The sequence below is a fragment of the Panicum hallii genome, chromosome 1 (assembly GCF_002211085.1).
Source record: "Panicum hallii strain FIL2 chromosome 1, PHallii_v3.1, whole genome shotgun sequence".
Taxonomy (NCBI): Eukaryota; Viridiplantae; Streptophyta; class Magnoliopsida; order Poales; family Poaceae; genus Panicum; species Panicum hallii.
Genome location: NC_038042.1, coordinates 32,924,582 through 32,931,536, shown reverse-complemented (window position 1 = coordinate 32,931,536; position 6,955 = coordinate 32,924,582). Strand labels below are relative to the sequence as shown.

The window sequence follows — 6,955 nt, the reverse complement described above, 5'->3', positions numbered from 1 at the left end:
ATGGAAGGGGATGAATGGAAGGGGACCAACCTTGACTTGGGACTCGCCGGAGCTGACCTTGACGGGGAGGAGCTAGCCGGGCACCCCGCTGCACAACCCCGAACCGGCGAGTTCTCCCTTGCCGCACAACCTTCTCTCCTCCTGCCCAACTGACCGTTGGTCAAGCCGCGGATGGCTTAGCCTGGCAGAGCATGCATTTTACTTTCCCTCTCCTCTGCTAGCTAAAATGTTTTACCTTTGTACCTACTCTGTTGGACGCTGATGCCCGGTGCTATAGTACTCCCACAGTAGCAATTTTGTCTTTGGCTAGCTGAATAGCTCGCGCGTGGGAGACAGCCTAAACGCAGATATCCTCATTACGCCCCTTGCAGTTTCCCTGAGGTGTGCTGTCCTCGCGCCGCGGTACCGCTGCTCCTCGCCCACAGCCGGTATGGCCGGCGGCGCGTGATGCCGCTCGGCTTCGCCGCTCCCCGCCCGCGGCTGGTCCGGCCAGGCAAACACGCGCGGCCGGCCCAGCTTCACCGCTCCTCACCCACGGCCGCTCCCGCGCCACCGCTGCCTGCCCTGTGCCCTGGCTCCTCGCTCGCGGCGAGCCATGCGGCGGCCGTCGCTCCCCGCCCGCGGCTAGACCGGCGTCGTTGCTCCCAGCCCGGGGTCGTTCCGGCCAGGCGAACGCGCGCGGCCGGTCCGGCTTCGCCGCTCCTCGCCCACGACCGATCCGGCGCTGCCGCGGCCTGCCCTGCGCCCTGGCTCCTCGCTCGCGGCGGGCAGGCGGCGGCCGTCGCTCCCCGCCCGCGGTCTGCCCTGCGCCCCGACTCCTCGCTCGCGGCGGGCTAGGCGGCGGCCGTCGCTCCCCGCCCGCGGTCTGCCCTGCGCCCCGACTCCTCGCTTGCGGCCGGCCAGGCGGCGGCCGTCGCTCCCCGCCCGTGGCCGGTCCGACCAGGCGGCGCGCGCGGCCGGCCCAGCTTCGCCGCTCCTCGCCCACGGCCGGTCCGGCGCACCCACTGACCTCCCGCCATCGGGAACCCGAGCATCGTCGCTCATCTAGCGCTGGCGCGAGATCGAGGCCGTAGGCCCCATCACAGCACGGCCCGTCTGCGGCATTCCACGTCGGTCTTTTTCTCCCGGAACCGCTTCCCGCCGCACTACGCCGCCATCTCCGAGTCCAGCGTCCCGGCGGAGCTCTTCTTGCAGCGTTCCATCGTCAAGTGCATCGTCTGTGGTGCTACCGGGGCCCCCTTGGAAGGCCGTCTCACTACTGCCCGAGCACGTGCTCGCTATATATACAACGAGCTGTGCAACTTCAGGTATGTCCAATCTGTATACTTCCCATCCCTAATCAGCAATAGCTCCTTGCTACCAATGAACGGATCCAGTCATTCTTCTTCAGATTCAGGGTCCAAGTTCAGACCTTTGAGCTCCCTCTTAGAGCACGAACGGCCAGCGCGACAGGGACAACGATTGTGCCAGAAGGGGTTTGGATCGAGCTCCCTCGATGCAATTGCCCCCATCTTCATGTAGTTTCACTTGATGCCAAGGGAGCAGCAGGAACAATATCTGGGCAGCGGTGAGTTGCATCTTACACTTCATGGTTTCTTTGCTCGCGGCCGTTTCTTTGTTTCCGTGCCTCTTTGATGCAACACAGCATGGCCAACAGCTGCACCGCTGCAATTCCATCCCCTGCTGCCTACAAGTGCTTCGTCCATGGAGGATTTACACCATGTGTTTGATGGTTTGCTTGTGCAACCTGTGCTTCGGCCATGGAGGATGCAGGCTATGTGTTTGATGGTTTGCCTCTGCAGCACTGACCAATTAACCATGCTAGATTTAGCTAACAGGGAGTCCTATTTGATGAAAAGAATACACATTCAGGCTACTTGCCTTGTCTAAGACAATGTTTCTAGGTCGGATATGAATTTTATTTTTGAAGCAATAATTTAAACAAGTTAAAAATACCATGGATATGATGCTCCTTGTCGGTCTCACACCAAAAAAAGCTCAGAGAAAATCACATATTTGCATTAACAAAAGAACAATCATTCTTTATCCTTTGCAATTAAGCTCACCATATGCTTTTGTGGCATGGTCTTATCATGATGTAACCATACTTTATTTCATATAGAGATTTTCTGGCCAAGATTTATACCACCAGCTGTAGGTGATGATACTATCCTTAATCATGACGTTTTGCAATTAGTTTTCTTGAGTGCTGCTGTATCTCTATAGTAGCTATTGCTATTCTTCTATCCTTATAGACCATTTTAGTTAAATAGTGCACCTATTTATATATGATTCCACGCCAGAGAATCAGATGGTGACAGTTCTTTTTTTAGCCATAGGGAAACTTAGAAATATACTAGCTAGCGACCCAACGGTGTCGAATGCTCTTCTCCATTCTTACTTTTTATGTTCTTCCTTTTCTGGTTATTGTATATTGTTGGTTGTTGCCTCTGATTGAACTTAGATCTAATTTGATTCCATAATGTTTCTTCTTCTTTGGTCACTATCCTTTTGTTTGCCCCTCTTTTTTAAAGTTGAATAGCAATGCATGTTCAGGTCTGATTTAGTTGGTCAGGTATGTTTCTGAATCCGTGCCTGCATCTTTAGATTAGATCTGTTTTCGTTATTTCCCCCTTTGATGGCTGTTCCATGGGTTGCTCTTCATTTTTTTGCCTCTTGGTTAGTGCTGATTTATCTTCATATAATTTTCTAGCTAGCGCTTGTTTTTCTATACCCAAGACTTCCGCTGTCAAGTCCACATTAGAGTCAGGCACTGCGCCTCCACGGGTCCATCAGCTACAGCTAGCGGAGCAGCATGTGAACGCAAGAAAATGAAGCCACTGCCTGCTCCCCAATTGAAAAACTGTACCCTGTCAGCTGCAATGGATCCAAATTTCCTCCAATGGCCTCCTTTATTGTCAGCTCCATTATGAACACGAAGAAACAAGGTATCTCCTGCCAGGTTTGTACAAGTATCCCTGCTTCAGCTATGATCTGTGTTCCCATTTCTCCCTGTAAGCCAAAAGCAAGAGAGGAGGCTACCCTACACCTTTTAGGCAGAATAATTGGAGCCTTAGTTCTATATATGCTCTTTTTTGAAAAAAAAAAACTTCTTTCAGGCACATAAAGTAGCATTGCATTAGACTATTTAATTCAGGTTTAGGGATAGTGATATGTATGATGCATTCTTATTTAACTTAGCCTTACAAAGAAAATGATTTCCTTAAAGCTTGTCCAGTTGCCACTGCAATTAAAAGAAATTTTAGAACATCATCTTATGGAAATAAAAATAGGCTTCCTTTTCTCTATGCATATATTGTAGGCTTCTTTGCAGAATTAGCTCACATTATAAACATTTCATCACGCCCCATAGATATACTGTAGCTCTGTAGGGGTAAATATATGTTCGTTGGTTCAGTTTGATTTTTTTTAACCAAGTTTAGAGATTGCCATGTACTACAATTACAACAAAAGCACATGAAACTTTAGAACAGGATAAGCTGGGAAATATCCTAGACTTCTGCTGCAGGAATATAAAAAGAAATGATAGCTCATTAATATGTATTTTATAGGACAACAGTTCCTTTCCATTTTCCAAATTACTAAGACATACAAACACACTAAGTATGCTTAGAAATTAAAACCTACTAACTTTGCATTTACTCCTATAGGTCAGGTGCAAAGGTAATCAGAAGCTAATGGAACTGGAGAAATAGCTATTGGACTGTTAACTGGTGGTAAAATTCAAGTTCCTGCTATTGAAGTATAGCAGCTCGTTTATTTGGTTCCTCACTTTGCCTTATAATTGCAGTGCCAATGTAAGAACTTTTCACAAAACCACTGCAGTTTATCATCTCACTCTTTGTGCCACACTAGCTGCTGTTATTTGGAAAAGGTTTTTCTATTTTAGTCATTCGCCAATACCACAACAAACCTAGAGACCTCCCTAAGTGTGTAGCAGTTATTTCTACCTTTAGTGACCAGCATTTACCACGCTAATTACTAAAGCTAAAATGGATTATTCAGCTCATCCAAAAAAACATCTGCACGCATTACTAAACGCCAATTACCTTGCTTTCTGCTTCGTTTAATAATGCCTTTCCTATATAGGTATGCTCTAATGAATTCTTATGCTGCTAAACGTGACAAACCACAACCATACGGATTAAGCTTGAACGCGCGATAGAATTCCAGCTAACCTCTCTAGATTTTTTTTGAATCATTTTCAGTGCCTCAATAAACTGCTTCAAACCTAACTAACCTTTACATAACCTAGAGCTGTAGAATTGCTGCACTTCCCTGAAGACGAAGTGAGCATGTTGAACCCAATCGTCAGAATTCCAGCCGAATCTGACGGAATGAAACATTTTATTAGAGTCCTGTGCTACTGCGTCTTGACCTACAGGCCTAATGCTGCCTGGGTCTATGTTCAGTTTCCTATCATAATGAACTTCTTAGTTAATTTGATGTATCACTGCAGCTAAAACTTCAAGACTGCTGGTTCCTTATGTTCAGTTTCCTACCATAATGAACTTAGTTAATTTGATGTATCACTGCAGCTAAACCTTCAAGACTACTGGTTCCTTTCTTTCAGAGTTACTATGTTTCTTCTGTTGCTTATTGCTTGTCTTTTCGTACACAGTTACCCAATCCATTTATTTTTACCTCTTTTTTAAAGCACATCTGCTTCTATTTACATGCACTTACAAAAAACACCTATCCAATTGACCGCATTTCGCCGGGAGGATGCTCTAAAAAAAAAGATACAAATAGAAGGCCGCGCTATTAAATAACCACCCCCATAGGATTAAATAACCAAACAGAACATATAAGTATGCACTAATACATTGTTGTGCCGCTAAACTGGATAAAAACCACACCCATACGGATTAAACATGAACGTGCGCGATGGCGCGCGTCATCTACTAGTGCAGACGACCGAAGGGGTACACGCCTAGTTTCTCGCCTGCCTAGGCCGAAGGGGTCTACCGTCTGTCCATCGCGCTGCCATGCAGGGGCGGACGCAGTATGAGACATGGGTATGTACACCCAATAATTTGGGTAGAAAACTCTCATTAGTCACCACAATATAGCTAGACTTTTTTATCAGGCTACGTTGCTTTGTATTTTGAGCCAAAACATATCAAATAACATTATCTAGCAACCTGGCAACCTCTCTAGTTATGGCCCGGCTTCTTCTTTGATGGTTGTCAGCTGGCCCAAATGAGAACAACGAGTGAAGGATACCGTTCATTTTTCTCCTCGACTCCGCGTCCATGCCGTTTGTGGCGGCTATTTCTTTAGCTCCGGCGATTTGGAGGAGCCCCTCAGCTCACAGCCGTGTCACACCACCATATATATGTCCAACTTTCAACTGAGTGATTATTCTAGTTCCTAACTTTAATTTGTGTACATGATGCAATCGGTTTGTGTCGGTGTTTAACCGGCTGCCCACCGAGGGATATACCCAAGGTGGTAAGTTTTGGGTGAGGGGACGCCGAGATCAGAAACTCGAAGGTGCAAGGAACACAAGACTTAGACAGGTTCGGGCCGCACGGAGCGTAACATCCTACGTCCTGTATGGTTTGTATTGTCTTTGATGTAGAATGACCTAATGATCTTCTGTTTTGAGGGGGGTCCCTGACCTCCCTTATATATCCGAGAGGTCAGAGTTACAAAGATGCTAACCAACTCCCGTCGAGGGATCACGCCAGAACACATCTTGAGTAGATCCTCTCCATGTTGGTTAGCTCTATCTCCTATTTAAACGGGATAAACAAGAGATAAACAAAATGAATAAGAGATAAGGCGGGCTTAATCTCTTAAACTTCGTAACGTGCCCAGCCCGGTGGCCCCGGGTCTGACAAGCCTCCGAGCTCTTCGTAGCTGAGTACTGCAGGCTTATTGAGTACTTTCGAAGCAGTCTTCGACTTCTTCTGAAGCTTCGTCTTGAAGCCCTTCTTCGAGTACTTGCCTGGCTGCATCGAAGCTATGAGGTGCTCATGCCCCGAATTTTTGTTATGGTGTGCGATTTAAAAATCGCACTCCATATGGAGTAGCCCCCGAGCCTTAGGTTGAATTGGAGAATTATGCTGAGGGTCCCATTAATCTGTAATCCTCCTTATCCTTCAAAGAAATTTGAAAAATAAGTAGTCGATGCCACGTATCCCGCAGCCCCCGAGTCTTGAATCCAAATCCCACAAAATTGGAAGTAAGGGTCCAAAAATCGTGGCATACAGGCTAAACAATGACACGTTAAGGGGAGACCAAAGTGACGATACAAATGATATAATTAGACCAAAGATTCGAAAAACCCCTTTTTTCGGGCTAATTAGCCCTGAAAAAATGATTAATCGAATTTTTAATCCAATCAGATCACCAAATGACCCCTCACCTTCGGAATATTCCACAAAACGACTCTTGAACTTCAGAACAGTAACTTTTCCCCATCCCGCTGGTTACTTAACCCCGCGGCAATAGGAGGGAAAATTGTGCTTTCAGTTCGCATTCCGCCAAAAACCACCAAAACCCCAATCTGAGCCAAACGCCACCTCCTTTCCACCAAGAGAACCTCCCACTCCGACCTCCCCGCCCCTCTCCCCGCAGCCCCCGAGCATCTCGTGGCCGGCGCATCGGAGATGGCGTCCAAGAAATCAGAGATCGAGGAAATGAAGAAGGATGCGGAGCCATTGACTACGGGGTGGACACACAGTAAGTGCTCCCTCAACAATCTGAAAAAATTGGTTTCTGAGGGGTTGCTGCAAGAGAAGAACCTTGTCAACTGGCGCCCCTCGTTCCGTGAGCCCTTCACCATGGAGAATGTCGACGAAATCGTCACATTCTTCCATTTTGCCGAACGGGGATTGGCCCTCCCCGCTTGTTCCTTCTTTCGTGGCCTTCTTTACTACTACGGGCTTGAGCTCCATCACCTCAACCCGAATTCCGTTTGCCATAT

General features: G+C 47.5%; 1 long non-coding RNA gene across 5 annotated transcripts; it reads left to right on the top strand.

Annotated features, from left to right (window-relative positions):
- The first annotated feature begins 357 nt into the window (after positions 1-357).
- LOC112877825 lies at positions 358-4,599 on the top strand. Of its 5 annotated transcripts, none has more exons than XR_003225566.1 (4): positions 358-1,307; positions 1,391-2,962; positions 3,672-3,818; positions 4,277-4,599. It is a non-coding gene; the product is annotated as an uncharacterized LOC112877825 (long non-coding RNA). The 5 variants fall into 5 exon arrangements; XR_003225568.1 differs by lacking the exon at positions 4,277-4,599 and having other exon boundaries at positions 1,391-1,567; positions 1,658-2,962; positions 3,672-3,909; XR_003225567.1 differs by lacking the exon at positions 4,277-4,599 and having other exon boundaries at positions 367-1,307; positions 1,391-1,567; positions 2,714-2,962; positions 3,672-3,909.
- Positions 4,600-6,955: the final 2,356 nt, after the last annotated feature.